The 19,713-nt window shown below is 37.6% G+C and overlaps 1 non-coding gene across 1 annotated transcript; it reads left to right on the top strand.

The window, feature by feature from the left end:
• The first annotated feature begins 17,999 nt into the window (after positions 1 to 17,999).
• On the top strand, positions 18,000 to 18,106 carry LOC141688464 (small nucleolar RNA R71). Its single transcript, XR_012561906.1, has one exon. It is a non-coding gene; the product is annotated as a small nucleolar RNA R71 (small nucleolar RNA).
• Positions 18,107 to 19,713: the final 1,607 nt, after the last annotated feature.

Raw genomic sequence — 19,713 nt, 5'->3', positions numbered from 1 at the left:
AGTTCTTTATCTCTTGGGTGCCATTGGGATTGAATAAGAGAGAATAAAAGTTCAGTGTTTGAGAGAGAATTGTGTTTTGAGAATTTATGAAGTGGTAGAGAAGTTTGTGTATAAGTGTATGTATATATAGGAGGTGAAAAGAGAATTATATATGAAATAGAAGTGGGAATTAATTATGGGAATAGTGGGAATAATGGGTTTGATTTGGAGAGGGAAATTTGGGATGTGGAAGACTAAAAATCAGGTGGAAATTGATTTTCTATTAAAAACCCCAATTTTCCTTAACAAATTGTTGTTCATTTTTTTCTGATTCAGGACCCCAGCGCGGGCGCGCGCTAGACCAGCGCGGGCGCGCTGACCTTCTGCCAAATCGGCACGGCCGCACGCTAGATTAGCGCGAGCGCGCTTGGTTTCTGGAATTCCAGCGCGTCCGCGCGCAAGATTAGCATGGGCGCGTTCAGCTTTTGAAGTTGGCCCTGAAATTTTTTATTTTTCTGAATTTTTTGTGTTTTTCTCTTTTCTTCTTGCTTCCTGTACCTACTAATGTACAACAAACTTGGGTTGCCTCCCAAGAAGCACTTGTTTTATGTCATTAGCTCGATGTAGAAATGCGAGATCAAATGGACAATAAAACGACACTAACCACCTCACGGTTTGCCTTGTCACCATAGTAATGCTTCAACCTCTATCCATTTACCTTGAATGTTTGGCCCGGATCATTCTCAAAAATCTCCACCACTCCATGTGGAAACAAAGTTTTGACAACAAACGACCCTGACCACCTTGACTTCAACTTTCCAGGAAAAAGACGGAGACAAGAGTTAAATAAAGAACTTGTTGCCCCGACACAAATGATTTGAGCACTAGACCCCTATTGTGCCACCTCTTGACTTTCTCCTTATACATTTTATTATTTTCATAAGCTTGAAGTCGAAACTCGTCGAGTTCATTCAATTGAAGCATCCTCTTCTTTCCAGCTGCATCCAAGTCCATATTCAACTTCTTCAAAGCCCAATACGCTTTATACTCTAGCTCCACCGGCAAATGACACCCCTTACCATAAACTAACTAAAACGGCGACATTCCCAATAGAGTCTTGTATGCTGTTCTATATGCCCAAACAGCTTCGTCAAGCTTCAAAGACCAATCTTTCCTTGATGGACACACAACCTTCTCAAAAATGCGCTTGATCTCTCTATTAGATACCTCGGCTTGACCATTAGTCTGAGGATGATAAGCCGTAGCAATGCGATAATTCACATTATACCTCTGCATCATAGCAGTGAACTTGCGATTGCAAAAATGCGACCCCTCATCACTGATTATGACTCTTGGAGTTCCAAATCTTGTGAATATATGCTTGTGAAGAAAATTAAGCATTACTTTCACATCGTTCGTTGGCAACGCCTTAACTTCAACCTATTTCGACACATAATCAACTGCCAACAAGATATACTGATTGTTACAAGATGAGACAAATGGCCCCATGAAGTCAATTCCCCAAACATTGAAGACATCAACCTCGAGAAGCACATTAAGAGGCATCTCATCCCTCTTAGACATATTACCCACACATTAACATCGATTATATTTCAAAATGAACTAATGAGCATCTTTAAACAAAGTCGGCAAAAAGAAACCTGTTTGAAGAATACGAGCTACCCTCTTTTCTCCACTATAATGTCCGCCATAAGCCGTTGAGTGGCAATCTCGCAAGATCCCCCTTGTTTCGCTATAAGGAATACATTTCCTGATGATTTGGTTAGCTCCTTATCGAAAAAAATGGCTCATCCCACATATACCACTTCACTTCATGCAGAAACTTCTTCCTTTGAGCGTATGATAAGTTGGGAGGCATGATATTACTCACAAGGTAGTTTACAATGTCTACAAACCAGGGTTCTTCCTCTTGCACTCCAAACAGCTGCTCATCGGGCAAAGACTCATTGATTAATGTCTTATCTAGTGAAGTTGCATTTGGATTCTCGAAACGCGAGAGATGATCAGTGTGGCGCCCTCCAAACCCGGGTCAGAAGTTTGGGGTCCACACACACCTTATTTAAAACCTGCTTATAACAATATTAAAGATAATAATAATATGCAATGACCCTATTTACTAACTACCACGGATCGCAACAGGTTAAAGTATGCACAAAAGCCAAGCACACTAATATGTTACAAACCGTTCAAATCCCAATTATTCCAAACTCCAACTGAGTATTAAACATTATTACAACCTTTTACAGACTTAAATTATTCCAAAAGAAGCCTACTAGCTCAGCTTCCTCAACCTAAACCCCTAGCTCTCACGCTGGACTGGGGATCCTCTTTACCAACTGGTTCCTTTTTAACTGGAAAGAATATAAACAACATTGCACAAATGAGCTAACTAGCTCAGCAAGTCACAATGACAAAACTGAGAATAATGATCATCAAGTGAACATGATTATGATATCAAGTGAACAATGGATTATGATTTAGAATTGGATATTATACTTTTAATTTAAAAACCAAGGTTAGGCTGCTGATCAGTCACGCACTAACCCCGAGCAAGGCACACAGCATTGCTCTAACTACTGGGTCCAAGGCACACATTGGCCTAACTTGACCATTATATGGTCTGACCACGAATCTGGTCCACAATTTTATAAAAACAGTCTAATTTTAACATAATAACAGAATATGCAATAATAAACAATAACCAGAATCAATAACAACAATAAGTGTTTAACAATGAAAGGGTTTCAATCCTTGTAAGGATCAATAAGTCAATTTAAAAGCTTGGATGCTGGGTAATGAAAGAATTGTATAACAAAGGAATCAACATTTCAGGGTTTCAAAGATTTGGGCTTTCAAAGCATAGGATGCAATGATTGAGTATACAAGTAATTCAGTTCAGTGTTTGGGATTTTGTTTGCATGTATTTGTAGAGTAGTATCGTATGCTTGAAATTCGTGTTTGGGTACACAATAATCAATGGTCTAGAAAGAATAAGGTTCATGGCTCAAGAACAATAACTGGAATCAGGGTTTGGGTTTCAGTGCTTCAAAGTACTTGCAATATCAACCAGACTATCAAGTACTACAATATCTTGAGAAAGTTCAGAACACTTGCCTGGTATTAGCTTACTACACTGCACTCGCTTCCAATCACAACCGTCTTACTCCTCAACTATCTGTTTCCCTTTTCTACGCCTTGCCTCTTCTGCTCACATATCATAAGCATCTATCAATAATCGACTCATAGAATTCTATTCAACACATATTTCTATCTACCCTTCGCTTTACCCAAATCCGATTAACGGATTAAAAGTTACGCAATAATCAGTAAATACTGAATATATAGACCGATAATCAATTAACAAGTCACATATAGCACATAATACATCACGTAATCAATGATATATCATTTATAAAGAAGTCTCGGGTCATAAATAGGCTCTCTGGTATTTAAAATGATTTTTAAAACATTTTTCGGAATTAAAACGGATCGTTGAATCAATTTCGGGTTAATAAACAGTGTTCGGTTGGCCAATTCTGGCTCCGAAAAATTTTTAGAATAATTATCGAGCCTTGAAAATAATCTAAAATAATATTTTAAAGCTCGAAATTATTTTTCGGAGTTTTTAAATCATTTTTAAATAATTAAATAATTAATTAAAATCAATTAATAATTAATTAAATCAATTAATCAATTAATTTTTGAATTAATTGACCAATTAATCAATTAAAAATTAACTAAAATTAATTAACTAATTAATTCAGATTTATTTGTGAATTAAAAATAATTTTCGGAATTAAAATAATAATTTTTAGAATTTTCAGAAATTAAAAATGAATTTTTATAATAAAAATAAATAGGAAATATGATTTTTAAACATTTTATAAACAGGAATCCTAAATTTGCAAAGTCTGGAAACTTAAGGGACCTAACTGTATCGTCCCCAAAAGTTCAGGGACCAAACTGCAAATTTTACACCCCGTCGCCGGAAAACACAGAGGTGGCCGGAGAACACGTTCCCGGCGTCCTCACCCCACCAACACCTCCAGATCACATCTATACTTTACCAGGAACACAACCAAGCCAACAAATCGTTCTAATCATCTCTGAGTTGGCCGGAATTTGGCCGTGAAGTTTGCCAGTTTCCGGCGAACTTCGGAAATATTCAAAATACAACTCCCTTCTCTACAGACCTCGGTGATTCATGAAACTTATACGACTAGATTGCAAATTTCACAGAGAATACAATCCACTGTACCACAACATCAATCTATTCCAGAATAAGAAACCCCCAAATTTCAATTAAGAACATTCATACGGGTTATAAACCCTAATTTTGAAATTCGAAAATCAAACTCAAATTTGAACATGTTATTGAACTCCAAATCAGACGTATAATATACCAAAATCATCAGGAAAACAAGCTCTACAACATGCAATCGTTAAATCATACAAACAATCATCCGAACAAAAATTCATATTTTTCATAAAAATAATTCGAAAATAATTAAATTTTTAGAAATTAAACCTTTGATTCTGCAGGTGTATGGATTACAAATTCTGATAGAGCTTCTCAAGACCTTCAAATCCAGTACTCGAGCTTTTCAAACAAATATCAATAACACCTTCAAAAGTTGGTTTGATTCTTGAAACAGTTTATGAATATAGGATTTTTCTCTGTAAAATTATATATTTATCTGTCTGCAAATGATTTTGATACGAAATAAAATACGGTAAAAGGCTATTTATATTTACGGAAAATTAGTATCCCATTGGATCATTCCGGATATAAAACGGTACGTTTATTTGTAAAAACTGATCCAAACGGTATCGGTTTTCGGGATAATTATCCAAATCAGTACAATTTGTACTGCGGTCTTGGTCTCAGCGCCTAGTTACACGTACTACGAAGTGATAATTGGGATAGTTTAATAAAAAGCTCCCGTTTATCGAAAATACGGGTTTTATTGATTTACCTAAACGAATCTTGTATCGAAAATGTTACGCCGGGACCCGCGCAGAACAAACCGTACGCCGGATCGAAAAAGTCGAAACATGGAATATGCTCAGAATATTACAATTAGGTTAAGAAGGAGTTCTCGGAAGAGTTTCGGGTTCCAAAAACGTAACAACGGGTGACGTCGGTTGGTTCCCGTTTTTATAAAATAGATTTTAATTACCCGAATTTTTTTTTTATAAATTTCATATGATCCTTATAAATCCATAAATCAACATAAAAATAATTAGGAAGATATGACAATCATCTATATTTTATATTGGACATATAAAAATTAAAATACTCAATTAATATTACTTTTAAATATCCAAGTACATATAACGCTTAACAATTAACTCACAGAATAGATACTGAACATACATAATAATTATTTAATAGCAAAAATAATTACACGATATCTCCTGAATATTACATCCTTCCCCCCTTAAAAGGATTCTGTCCTCAGAATCTCGTAAGAAAACAAATGAGGGTACTTTTCTCTCATATCACTTTGTAATTCCCAGGTTGACTCTTCAACCTTTGGGTTTCTCCATAATACTCTTACTAACTTTACCACTTTATTTCTCAATACTTTCTCTCTTTCCTCTAGAATCTCTATCGGACTCTCTACATATGATAAATCTGCCTGAAGCTCTATTGGCTCATATTCTATTACATGCCTGGAGTCTGGATTATATTTCTTGAGCATAGATACGTGAAAAACATTGTGAATGTGCTCCATGTACGGAGGTAACGCCAATTCGTAAGCTACTTTGCCAACGCGCTTTAGGATCTCAAAAGGTCCGAAATATCTTGGGCTTAGCTTCCCTTTCTTCCCAAACCTCGTTAGTCCTTTCCACGGTGATACTTTCAATAATACCAAGCTTCCTTCTTCAAATTCCATGTCTTTCCTTGACTGGTCTGCATATTTCCTCTGACGATCTTGTGCGGCTATTAATCTTTTTTGGATAAGTTCAACAACTTCTTTTGTCTGTTGTACCAGTTCAGGTCCAAGTATCTTGCGTTCTCCTACTTCGTCCCAATATACTGGAGATCTACATTTACATCCATAAAGGGCTTCACAGGGTGGCATTCCAATGCTGGCATGATAACTATTGTTGTAAGCAAACTCTACCAGAGGTAAATGTTCATCCCAACTTCCTTTGAAATCAATAGCACAAACAAGTAACATGTCCTCGATTGTCTGGATCGCTCTTTCACTTTGGCCATCCGTCTGGGGGTGATAAGTTGTACTCATATTTAGTCTTGTTCCCAAACATTCTTGGAAACTCTTCAAAAATCTTGAATTAAATCTTGGATCTCGATCAGATACAATAGACACAGGAACTCCATGACGAACTACGATCTCTTTCAAGTACATATGGACTAACTTGTCGAGCGAAAATCTTTCATTTATAGGCAGAAAATGAGCTGACTTGGTAAGTCTATCCACTATAACCCAAATGGCATCATGATTAGCCCTTGTCCTTGGTAATCCAACTATGAAATCCATGGTAATATGTTCCCACTTCCACTCTGGAATCTCCAATGGCTGTAGCAATCCGCTTGGTCTCTGATGTTCTGCTTTAACTCTCTGACAGGTATAGCATTTGTTAACCCATTCTGCAATTTCCCTCTTCATGTCTGGCCACCAATAATTCTTCTTTAAATCTCTATACATCTTGGTACTCCCTGAATGGATGGAATATCTTGAACTATGTGCTTCTTGTAAAATTTCATTCTTTAACTCCATCACCGGTGGAATCCAAATTCTAGATGAAAACCTCAGAATGCCTTGATCATCCTTCTGCGTGCATAATTCTTCACCTACCAAACGATTTATATCTTGATCCATTACATCTTCCTAAAATTTCTTTATTTTCTCCAATAACTCCGGTTGGAAAATCATACTGTACACTTTTGCTTCCTCAGGCTTGCAAATTCTAATCTCCAATTCCAATTTCTGAAATTCTTTATATATCTCTTCAGATACGGATAACACATTTAACCTTTCCTTCCGACTTAACGCGTCTGCTACAACGTTCGCCTTACTGGGATGATAATTAATCGAGCAATCATAATCCTTGATCAATTCTAACCATCTCCTTTGCCTCATATTAAGTTCCTTTTGTGTGAATATGTACTTTAAGCTTTTGTGATCCGTGAAAATCTCACACTTTTCTCCATACAAATAATGTCTCCAAATCTTCAAAGCGAAAACTATAGCTGCTAGCTCCAAGTCATGAGTAGGATATTTTTGTTCGTGTGGTTTCAATTGCCTTGACGCATACACAATCACCTTGTCGTGCTGCATAAGAACACATCCTAATCCTTTGTAAGAAGCATCGCTATAAATTATGAAATTCCCTTGATCGTCTGGAAGTGACAAAACAGGTGCCGTGATTAATCTCCGCTTCAACTCTTGAAAACTTTCTTCGAACTTGTCGTTCCATATAAACTTTTCATTCTTTTGTGTAAGCTTTGTCAATGGTGTTGCAATCCTTGAGAAATTCTGAACGAATCGTCGATAATATCCTGCCAATCCCAAGAAACTTCTTACTTCAGTGGGTGTTCTCGGTCTCTCCCAATTCGTAATTGCCTCGATCTTTGCCGGGTCCACTTTGATCCCTTCGTTACTGATTATGTGTCCTAAGAATTGAACTTTCTGTAGCCAAAACTCACACTTCGAGAATTTAGCATATAACTTCTTTTTCCTTAAAATCTCCAAAGCCGTTCTCACATGTTCCGCATGATCCTCTTCTGTCTTTGAATAGATTAAAATATCGTCTATAAACACAATAACAAACTTATCCAAATACTCCTTGAAAATTATATTCATCTGGTCCATAAACGCTGCCGGGGCATTGGTCAATCCAAAAGACATCACTAAAAACTCGTAATGTCCATACCTTGTTCTGAAAGCTGTCTTTGGTATATCTTCTGGCTTGATCTTCAGTTGATGATATCCCGATCTGAAATCAATTTTGGAGAAGTACTTGGCTCCCTTCAACTGGTCAAACAGATCATCGATTCTGGGTAACGGATACTTGTTCTTGATTATCAGCTTGTTGAGCTCCCTATAGTCTATACATAGTCTCATGCTTCCATCTTTCTTCTTGACAAATAATACCGGTGCTCCCCATGGGGATACATTGGGTCTGATTACTCCTTTCTCCAACAACTCCTGTAACTGCTTCGTTAGCTCTTTCATCTCAACAGGCGCCATTCTGTACGGGGCCTTGGATACTGGTTCTGTTCCAGGTGTTAAGTCGATCGCAAATTTAATTTCTCTATCTGGAGGAAGTCCTGGTAACTCGTTGGGAAATACGTCTGGAAATTCATTCACTACTGGAATATCTTCAAGTTTTGCTGGCTTCTGACTCTTGTCAATCACGTAGGCTATAAAATGCTCGCATCCTTGCCGTAATAACTTCTTAGCTTGAATCATCGTTAAGAACTTCTTTACTTGTTTCTGACCTTTGAACGTTACTATCTTTTCGTCAGGTGTCTTCATTATTACCTTCTTATTTCAATAATCTATCTGGGCATCGTGCTTAGATAACCAATCCATCCCTAATATAACGTCAAATTCTCCTAACTTAAATGGTATCAAATCTACACAAAACTTACTACCAGAAATCTCAACCTCACAATTCCCACAAACTTGATTCACAGTTACACGTTCTTGATTTGCTAATTTCACAGTCATTATTTCATTTAAATACCCAACTGGACAATTTAACTTACTAACAAAATCTGGTGAAACAAACGATCGAGTTGCTCCCGAATCTATTAACACTTTGGCACATAAAGAATTCACATTAAGCGTACCTGCCATGACATCCTCATCCTGGATAGCATCCCTCATTGACATGTCGAAGACTCTAGCCCTTAGAGTCTCATTTACTGTTGGGGTAGATCCCATGATCCTCAAGGCATTACTGACTGGGGATGATGTCTTGCACTCCCTGGACATATGTCCTGGTTTTCCACATTTGAAGCACGTAAATCCAATGGCCAGAACCTTCACTGCTGGATTCCGGATAGGCTAATCCTTATTTGCTGACTCTCTAGCTGGCTGATTTCGGCACTCCCTCGAATAATGCCCTTTCTGGTTGCATTTGAAACATACCACATTCAACTTGTTACAAACTCCTCCATGCTTCTTTCCACATACTTGACAATCTGGAAAAGTTAATCTCAACTGATTCGGCTGATTCATATTAGCTGGACGGTTGCCCTGGCCTCCGTCTCCTGCATTTTGTCTCCTGAAATTAAAATTTCTCCCTGGCTGGAACTTGCCCTTCTTAAAGTTTGGAGACTTCCCTGGTTGTGACTGACCTTCACTTCCCTCAATTTTCCTTTTCTTGCTTTCCTTTTCCTTCTGGAACATCTCACTCTCTATCTCTGCGATCATAGCCTTCTGTACTACTCCTGCATAGGTATCCAATTCAAAAATGGCTACCTTCCCTCTGATCCATGGTTTCAAACCTTGCTGGAATCTTTTAGCTTTCTTCCTATCAGTATCAACATACGATGGCACATACCTTGACAATTCTTCAAATTTACTCTCATAATCTGCCACCGACATAGTTCCTTGCTTTAACTCTAGAAACTTCAGCTTCATCTGATCTTGAACAAACTGAGGAAAATACTTTTCTAGAAATAATTCCTTAAACCTCTCCCAAGTAATAACATCTATACCTTTCAATGTCTTCACCATCTCCCACCAGTAGGTGGCCTCATTTTTCAAATAGTAACTTGCAAACTCAACCTTCTGCTCCTCTTTCACTTTTACCAAGGCAAATGCCTTCTCTATTTCCTTTAACCACACATTTGCTTCAATTGGTTCTAAGAAACCCTTGAATTCTGGTGGGTTTACTGCCTGAAAAGTTTTAAAAGTTACATGGGGGTTGGTCTGTCTTTGTTGTTGTTGTGCCAGGTGAACTGTTTGTTGGGCCAAAATTTGAAGAATCTGGGCTATTGCTGGGTCCATGGGTCCTGGGTTCACATTCGGGTTTGTATCATCTTGGTTGTTATTGTTGGTTTCTTCATTTTGGGTGTTGGTGCGGGTATTTCTTCTGGGAGGCATTTTCTGTAAAGAATCAATCAATTTATTTAGCTTTTGAATCAAATCTTTGCATAAAGGAAAAGTTTTGTAAAACAGGAATATCTCTTTTTGAAAACAGTTGTAACTAAATAAATTGCATGCTTCTTTACAGAATATAAATAGTTATGGAAAACAGGGTACATGGTATCACAGGGTATAACTGGTGCAATAAATAAGGTAAGGTAAAACAAGTGCAATAAAGTAAATAACAGTGCTGGAAAGGAAAAAGCTATTGATATATATATAGAATAAAAGTTTTAGGTAGTACAAGCGTAAAGACGCTTCGGAAGTAAAAGCAAAAAGGGTACAACAACCTACTCACTCGTCAGCATCGCTAGTCTATAAATACAACTCAAAAGTCTACTGATACACACTACACACTACTGTACATACTATACAACCATAACAACACTGCTCAGAATCTCCATCTCTGAATCTCTAACTCAGCTCCAAGGAAACTCTGGTCTTGCCAGCCTCTCAAAGTCCTCCATCACCTCAGTAGCCCAGCCCATCAGTGCATCAGGGCCTCTGCCAGGTAGTGTAGCTCCATGTAGCCTAGCCTCAAGAACCCTCCGTGTCACATGAATCTCCTCTCGAAGCTCCCTCACACCATGATCAACATCTGTAGTCCTGATGATATGCTGTAACTCTCTGATCTGAGCCAACAAGGAATCACGCTCCAATAGAAGAGCCTCATACCGGTAATAAGGAACTGGGGGTAATGTAGACTGGAATGGGGCACTCACAACTGAATGCCCAGTGGAATCTGAATCAGCTGGTGGGGGTCCTCTAACAGGTGGCCTTACGCCTGGAGGTGGAATAGCCTGCAATGGTACAGGCTGCAACACAGGTGGAGGTAATATAGCCAACACTGGTGGAACAAAAGGACGTGGATCCGAAGACGGCACTCCAACTGAAGGTTCTGAATGATCAGCTGATACAGGAATAAAAGAGTCGGCCATCGCTGCTATCTGAAATCATATCGCAATATAAGAATCTCGTACCATAACGCGAATTACACTAATACCTGATATACCGAAGCACTCAACCTCTCGAATATCTATCTTTCTATTCCTTACTTCTAATCCTAATCCTCTACCCATTCCCGTCAACCTAGGCTTGTGTCAGTGACTTATAACCTGTAGCTCTGAGACCAAACCTGTGGCGCCCTCCAAACCCGGGTCAGAAGTTTGGGGTCCATACACACCTTATTTAAAACCTGCTTATAATAATATTAAAGATAATAATAATATGCAATGACCCTATTTACTAACTACCACGGATCGCAACAGGTTAAAGTATGCACACAAGCCAAGCACACTAATATATTAGAAACCGTTCAAATCCCAACTATTCGAAACTCAAACTGAGTATTAAACATTATTACAACCTTTTACAGACTTAAATTATTCCAAAAGAAGCCTACTAGCTCAGCTTCCTCAACCTGAACCCCTAGCTCTCGCGCTGGACTGGGGATCCTCTTTACCAACTGGTTCCTTTTTAACTAGAAAGAATATAAGCAACATTGCACAAATGAGCTAACTAGCTCAGCAAGTCACAATGACAAAACCGAGAATAATGATCATCAAGTGAACATGATTATGATATCAAGTGAACAATGGATTATGATTTAGAATTGGATATTATACTTTTAATTTAAAAACCAAGGTTAGGCTGCTGATCAGTCACGTACTAACCCCGAGCAAGGCACACAACATTGCTCTAACTACTGGATCTAAGGCACACATTGGCCTAACTTGACCATTATATGGTCTGACCATGAATCCGGTCCACAATTTTATAAAAACAGTCCAATTCTAACATAATAACAGAATATGCAATAATAAACAATAACCGGAATCAATAACAACAATAAATGTTTAACAATGAAAGGGTTTCAATCCTTGTAAGGATCAATAAGTCAATTTAAAAGCTTGGATGATGGGTAATGAAAGAATTGTATAACAAAGGAATCAACATTTCAGGGTTTCAAAGATTTGGGCTTTCAAAGCATAGGATGCAATGATTGAGTATACAAGTAATTCAGTTCAGTGTTTGGGATTTTGTTTGCATGTATTTGTAGAGTAGTATCGTATGCTTGAAATTCATGTTTGGGTACACAACAATCAATGGTCTAGAAAGAATAAGGTTTATGGCTCAAGAACAATAACTGGAATCAGGGTTTGGGTTTCAGTGCTTCAAAGTACTTGCAATATCAACCAGACTATCAAGTACTACAATATCTCGAGAAAGTTCAGAACACTTGCCTGGTATTAGCTTACTACACTGCACTCGCTTCCAATCACAACCGTCTTACTCCTCAACTATTTGTTTCCCTTTTCTATGCCTTGCCTCTTCTGCTCACATATCATAAGCATCTATCAATAATCGACTCATAGAATTCTATTCAACACATACTTCTATCTACCCTTCGCTTTACCCAAATCCGATTAACGGATTGAAAGTTACGCAATAATCAGTAAACACTGAATATATAGACCGATAGTCAATTAACAAGTCACATATAGCACATAATACATCACGTAATCAATGATATATCATTTATAAAGAAGTCTCGGGTCATAAATAGGCTCTCTGGTATTTAAAATGATTTTTAAAACATTTTTCCGAATTAAAACGGATCGTTGAATCAATTTCAGGTTAATAAACAGGGTTCGGTTGGCCAATTCTGGCTCCGAAATAATTTTAGAATAATAATCGAGCCTTGGAAATAATTTAAAATAATATTTTAAAGCTCGAAATTATTTTTCGAAGTTTTTAAATTTAAATAATTAAATCTAATTAAATAATTAATTAAAATCAATTAATAATTAATTAAATCAATTAATAATTAATTAAATCAATTAATCAATTAATTTTTGAATTAATTGACCAATTAATCAATTAAAAATTAACTAAAATTAATTAACTAATTAATTCAGATTTATTTGTGAATTAAAAATAATTTTCGGAATTAAAATAATAATTTATAGAATTTTCAGAAATTAAAAATGAATTTTTATAATAAAAATAAATAGGAAATATGATTTTTACAAATTTTATAAACAGGAATCCTAAATTTGCAAAGTCTGAAACTTCAGGGACCTAACTGTATCGTCCCCAAAAGTTCAGGGACCAAACTGCAAATTTTACACCCCGTCGCCGGAAAACACAGAGGTGGCCGGAGAATACGTTCCCGGCGTCCTCACCCCACCAACACCTCCAGATCACATCTATACTTTACCAGGAACACAACCAAGCCAACAAATCATTCTAATCATCTCTGAGTTGGCCGGAATTTGGCCGTGAAGTTTGCCAGTTTCCGGCGAACTTCGGAAATATTCAAAATACAACTCCCTTCTCTACAGACCTCGGTGATTCATGAAACTTATACGACTAGATTGCAAATTTCACAGAGAATACAATCCACTATACCACAACATCAATCTATTCCAGAATAAGAAACCCCCAAATTTCAATTAAGAACATTCATACGGGTTATAAACCCTAATTTTGAAATTCGAAAATCAAACTCAAATTTGAACATGTTATTGAACTCCAAATCAGACGTATAATATACCAAAATCATCAGGAAAACAAGCTCTACAACATGCAATCGTCAAATCATACAAACAATCATCCGAACAAAAACTCATATTTTTCATAAAAATAATTCGAAAATAATTAAATTTTTAGAAATTAAACCTTTGATTCTGCAGGTATATGGATTACAGATTCTGATAGAGCTTCTCAAGACCTTCAAATCCAGTACTCGAGCTTTTCAAACAAATATCAATAACACCTTCAAAAGTTGGTTTGATTCTTGAAACAGTTTATGAATATAGGATTTTTTTCTATAAAATTATATATTTATCTGTCTGCAAATGATTTTGATACGAAATAAAAAACGATAAAAGGCTATTTATATTTACGAAAAATTAGTATCCCGTTGGATCATTCCGGATATAAAACGGTACGTTTATTTGTAAAAACTGATCCAAACGGTATCGGTTTTCGGGATAATTATCCAAATCAGTACAATTTGTACTGCGGTCTTGGTCTCAGCGCCTAGTTACACGTACTACGAAGTGATAATTGGGATAGTTTAATAAAAAGCTCCCGTTTATCAAAAATACGGGTTTTATTGATTTACCTAAACGAATATTGTATCGAAAATGTTGCACCGGGACCCGCGCAGAACAAACCGTACGCCGGATCGAAAAAGTCGAAACATGGAATATGCTCAGAATATTACAATCAGGTTAAGAAGGAGTTCTCGGAAGAGTTTCGGGTTCCAAAAATGTAACAACGGGTGACGTCGGTTGGTTCCCGTTTTTATAAAATAGATTTTAATTACCCGGAAAAAGATTTTATAAATTTCATATGATCCTTATAAATCCATAAATCAACATAAAAATAATTAGGAAGATATGACAATCATTTATATTTTATTTTGGACATATAAAAATTAAAATACTCAATTAATATTACTTTTAAATATCCAAGTACAAATAACGCTTAACAATTAAGTCACAGAATAGATACTGAACACACATAATAATTATTTGATAGCTAAAATAATTACACGATATATCCCGGATATTACAATCAGCGACTTGATTTTCAGTCCCTTTTCTGTCCTTGATCTCTAATTCAAATTCCTGGAGAAAAAGAACCCATCTGATCAATCTAGGCTTCAAGTCTTTCTTTGAGATGAGATATCTAATGGCAGCGTGATCAGTGAAAACTTTAACCTTCGTCCCAAGAAGATAAGATCGAAATTTCTCAAAACCATAGACAATAGCCAAAAGTTCTTTCTCCGTAGTAATATAGTTCAGTTGAGCACCATTAAGAGTCTTACTAGCATAGTAGACTATATGAAATATGTTGTTCTTTCTCTGCTCGAGAACTGCTCCAACTGCATAGTCACTTGCATCGCACATCATTTAAAAGGTTCACTCTAATCGGGTACAGTTATGACAGGTGCCGTGATTAAACTCTTTTTTAAGAACTTAAAAGCAGCCACACACTCGTTATCAAACTTAAATGGGACATCCTTCTCCAGAAGATTGCACAAAGGTTTATAAATTTTTAAAAAGTCCTTGATGAACCGCCTGTAGAAGCCCACATGACAAAGAAAATTGTGAACCCCCTTAATAGAAATTGGTGAGGAAAGATTTTCGATGACCCCCATTTTGGCTTTGTCCACCTCAAGACACTTACTAGAGACCTTGTGGCCAAGAATAATGCCCTAGCGCATCATAAAGTGACATTTCTCCCAATTGAGAACCAAATTGGTCTCCACACACCATTATAGAATGTCGCCTAGATTCTGCAAACACTCATTAAATGAATCACCAAACACAGAGAAATCATCCATGAACACCTCCACATTCTGATCAATCATATTAGAGAAGATAGCCATCATGCATCTCTGAAATGTGGCTGGCGCACCACATAGTCCAAAAGAAACTCTCCGAAAAGTGAAAGTACCAAATGGACAAGTAAAAGTAGACCTCTCATGATCTTCTAGAGTAATGCAGATTTGATTATAACCAGAATAACCATCCAGAAGACAGTAGTACTCATGCCGAGCCAATCTGTCAAGCATCTGATCAATAAACAGCAGAGGGAAGTGATCTTTTCTTGTGGCCTTGTTCAGCTTCCTGTAATCCATGCAAACTCTCCACCTCATGACTGTTCGAGTAGGAATGAGCTCATTCTTCTCATTAGCAACCACAATGATACCTCCTTTCTTAGGCACACATGAACTGGGCTCACTCATGAACTGTCAGAAATAGGATAGATGATCCCTGCATCCAGCCACTTAAGAATTTCCTTCTTCACCACCTCTTTCATGATCGGATTTAGCCTTCTTTGTTGCTCAACAGTAGGCTTGCTTCCTTCCTCTAGCAGAATTTTGTGCATGTAATATGAAGGGCTGATTCCCTTGATATCTGCTATAGTCCAGCCAATTGCCAATTTGAATTCTCTAAGAATTCTCAAACTACTCATCGTCACTACCTGAAAGGTCAGATGCAATAATAACAGGCAAAGTACATTCATCACCTAAAAATGCATCCCTCAAATATTCAGGTAAAGGCTTAAGCTCAAGAGTAGGAGCTTCCTCAATAGATGGCTTAAGGCGCTTAGGATCTATGTTCAACTCCTCCATTCCTAGAGATTTAAAAGGCATATTAATTTTCCTCTTCCAAGGAGAAGCAATTAGAAATTTCAACTGTTCATCCCCTTCATCATCTTCACTATCAAAATTCCCCGACAAGGCCTCCTCTAAGGCATTAGATCTTAGCAATTGATCAAGTTCTGAAGTAACCACAGAATCAACCAACTCCACTTTTAAGCACTGCTCATTTTCTATAGGGAACTTCATGAAATTGAACACATTAAAAGTTACATTATGATCCATCACTCGCATGGTGAGCTCACCCTTCTGCACATCTATCAAGGTTCGGCCAGTAGCCAAGAAAGGTCTTCCCAAGATTATGGGAATCTTCTTATCCTCCTCGAAATCAAGAATTACAAAATCAGCAGGGAAGATGAGTTTATCCACCTTGACCAAGATATCATCTACAATACCTCGCGGATATGTAATAGAACGGTCGGCCAACTGCAAAGTCATATAAGTAGGCTTTGGATCAGACAAGTCCAATTTATTGAAGATTGACAAGGGCATTAGATTGATGCTAGCTCCCAAATCACATAGACACTTATCAAATGACACCTTTCTAATGGTGCATGGAATAGTGAAGCTTCCAGGATCTTTAAGCTTCGGAGGCAACTTTTGTTACAGGAAACACTGCATTTCTCTGTGAGAGCAATGGTCTCTAAGTCATCAAGCTTCACCTTCCTAGAGAGAATACCTTTCATAAACTTCGCGTAACTAGGCATTTGTTCAAGAGCTTCAGCGAAAGGTATGTTGATGTGAAGTTTCTTGAACACCTCCAGAAACTTCTCAAACTGCTTATCCAGCTTTTTTTCTGCATCCTCTTAGGAAAAGGAGGTGGAGGATAGATCTGTTTCTCCGCTGTATTACCCTCAAGAGGAGTGTGCTCAACAGTAGTCTTCATTGGTTCCACTTCTGCTTTCTTCTGCACTTCTTCTTCTTCAGCCTCAACTTCAGATTTTGGAGTCTTTGCTTTTTCAGGATTTGCCACCTTACCAGACCCCAATGTAATTTCCTTCACATGTTCCTTAGATTTCTTCTTGCCTGGCACTTCAGTATCGCTCGGAAGCGTGCCAAGTTGACGATTCAGTAATGCATTAGCAATTTTCCCAATCTGATTTTCCAAGGTCTTGATTGACATATCTTGGCTCTTGAACATGAGCCTCAACTCCTCCAGTTCAGATTTTTCATTAGCTTGCGGTAGCTGCTGAAGTTGAAGTTGTTGCTTAGGGGCATATTGCGGTTGTCGAAAACCAGGAGGGTTATACTGTCTTCCGGTGTATGGCTGATAAGATTGTTGCACCGCATTCTGATTATTACTCCAACTGAAGTTAGGATGATTGCGGTTATTTGGATGATAAGTGGCTGGAGCTTGTTGCTGTGATCTCCGAAAGTTGCCTACAAATTGAGCTGATTCGCTAGAAATAGCACACTGCTCAGTTTCATGCGCCCCCGCACAAAACTCATACACACTAGAGATTTGATTAACTCCATAATTCGCCAAAGAGTCCACTTTCATCGTCCATGCTTTAAGTTGGGCAGCTATAGCAGTTGTTGCATCCAACTCCAGAAGTCCTGCTACCTTGCCCTAAGTTAGCCTCTGAGAAGGATTCTTAGCCCACAAGGCTCCTCTTGATGCTGCAGCGAGCATAAGTCTAGACTGCGCACCCAAACCATTATGGAAACAATTTATAATCATCCAATGAGGCATGCCATTATGTGGGCACTTCCTTAGCATCTCCTTATATAGATCCCAAGCCTCACACAGAGATTCTCCAGTTTGTTGAGCAAACTGAGTAAGAGCATTCCTGATTGTAGCAATCCTCGACATAGGAAAGAATTTAGTGAGAAATTTTTTAGCAAGATCTTCCCATGTGGTGATAGACCCTGGTGGTAGAGAATGTAACCAACATTTTGCTTTATCCATCAGAGAGAATGAGAAGAGTCGCAACTTGATAGCATCTTCAGTCACCCCAATGAACTTGAAAGTGTCGCAGATATCGATGAAATCCCTGATGTGCATGTTGGGGTAGTCTGTAAGAGAACCCCCAAACTGAACTTAGTTCTGTATCATCTAAATCATGCTCGACTTGATCTTAGAAGTGTTAGCCGAGATGGACCAGAATTAGACGGGGAAATATAGCTCGGAGGCTGGTCTGATGATGCTCGACTGGATATCATCGATCTTAGGCTGAGAATAGTCCATCAGAGCCTTAAGATTTTCTGCTTGATCTCCCATCACTGCTAGAGCTGGTTTCTCGACTTTCTCTTCTTCTGCTACTTTCTCTTCGTCCTCAAAAACTTCCCTTCGAATCACTACAGCTTCTTCCTAGGCTTGATCCAGAGTTCTCTTACGAGCCGGTAATGCGTATGCATATACGCTCGCTAGAGTACCTGAAACACGACAAAGAAAAAGAGTCGGTAAGTAACAATGTCTGAGTCAATGAACTTTAACGATCACTGATGACAAACACATAAACTAAAAGTTAACACTTCAGTACCCGGCAGCGGTGCCAAAAACTTGTTAGTGTCTAAACACACGCTAAAATTCACGCAAGTATACGCATTCGCAAGTAATATAGAATTATTTCTAGTTCGATCCCACATGGACTGGTTTAGGTTAACCTTGTGATTTATGCACTTATGCAACAATGATATGGCTATTGTTCAATGCTAAGATGAATAATATATTAAGTTTTGATTATACTACGATTAACTATTGAGAATTATACTAAGAACATTAACTAAAGAGAGTAAATAGAGTTGAATAATATATGACACAAACATGGGATTCTAACTTCATTAAGTACTTCATTCAATAGATTTTTCATTTTTAACCTTAGCATGTAATGGTGATGACACTAATCAGATAACATGAAACTGATGTACGCCAACTTTCGTTGTACAAATACCATACTACCAGACATCCACAAAAGAGATAGAAGCTGAATAAAAACCAATTATGTTGAGAACCTATATGTCTATAGAATTTTACAACATAACAGTCAATGCAAAAGTTATCTATTGTGATTACATAGGGCAATTAAGATGGTTAAAATTACCTATAAATCATGCATAACAATAACACATGAACCTATACTAGCATGGCAAGTTCTAAATCCTTAAATTCACTTTTGCTTCATTAAGAATTAACACACTATCTTATAAGTTCGCGACGCTCATAAGACGAATAAGCACAACCAATACTAGGTTATCATTCAATCACCACACACTAAGGCATCGAAACAAATTATGCTCTACGGTCTACGGTCTACTTTACTCCTTTTCCTTGGCTTTTGTACGTCCCTCCTTATGAAAAACGTCTTTATTTATGTATATATATGTTGTAGAATTGACCAGGGTTTCAAACTCTCAAAATCCTAGTAGAAACAAAATTCTGCTACCCCGACTTGGCGCGGCTGC

The sequence above is a fragment of the Apium graveolens genome, chromosome 9 (genome assembly GCF_009905375.1).
Source record: "Apium graveolens cultivar Ventura chromosome 9, ASM990537v1, whole genome shotgun sequence".
Lineage (NCBI taxonomy): Eukaryota > Viridiplantae > Streptophyta > Magnoliopsida > Apiales > Apiaceae > Apium > Apium graveolens.
The sequence above is the reverse complement of the archived record's forward strand: the minus strand, read 5'-3'. Positions and strand labels throughout refer to the sequence as shown.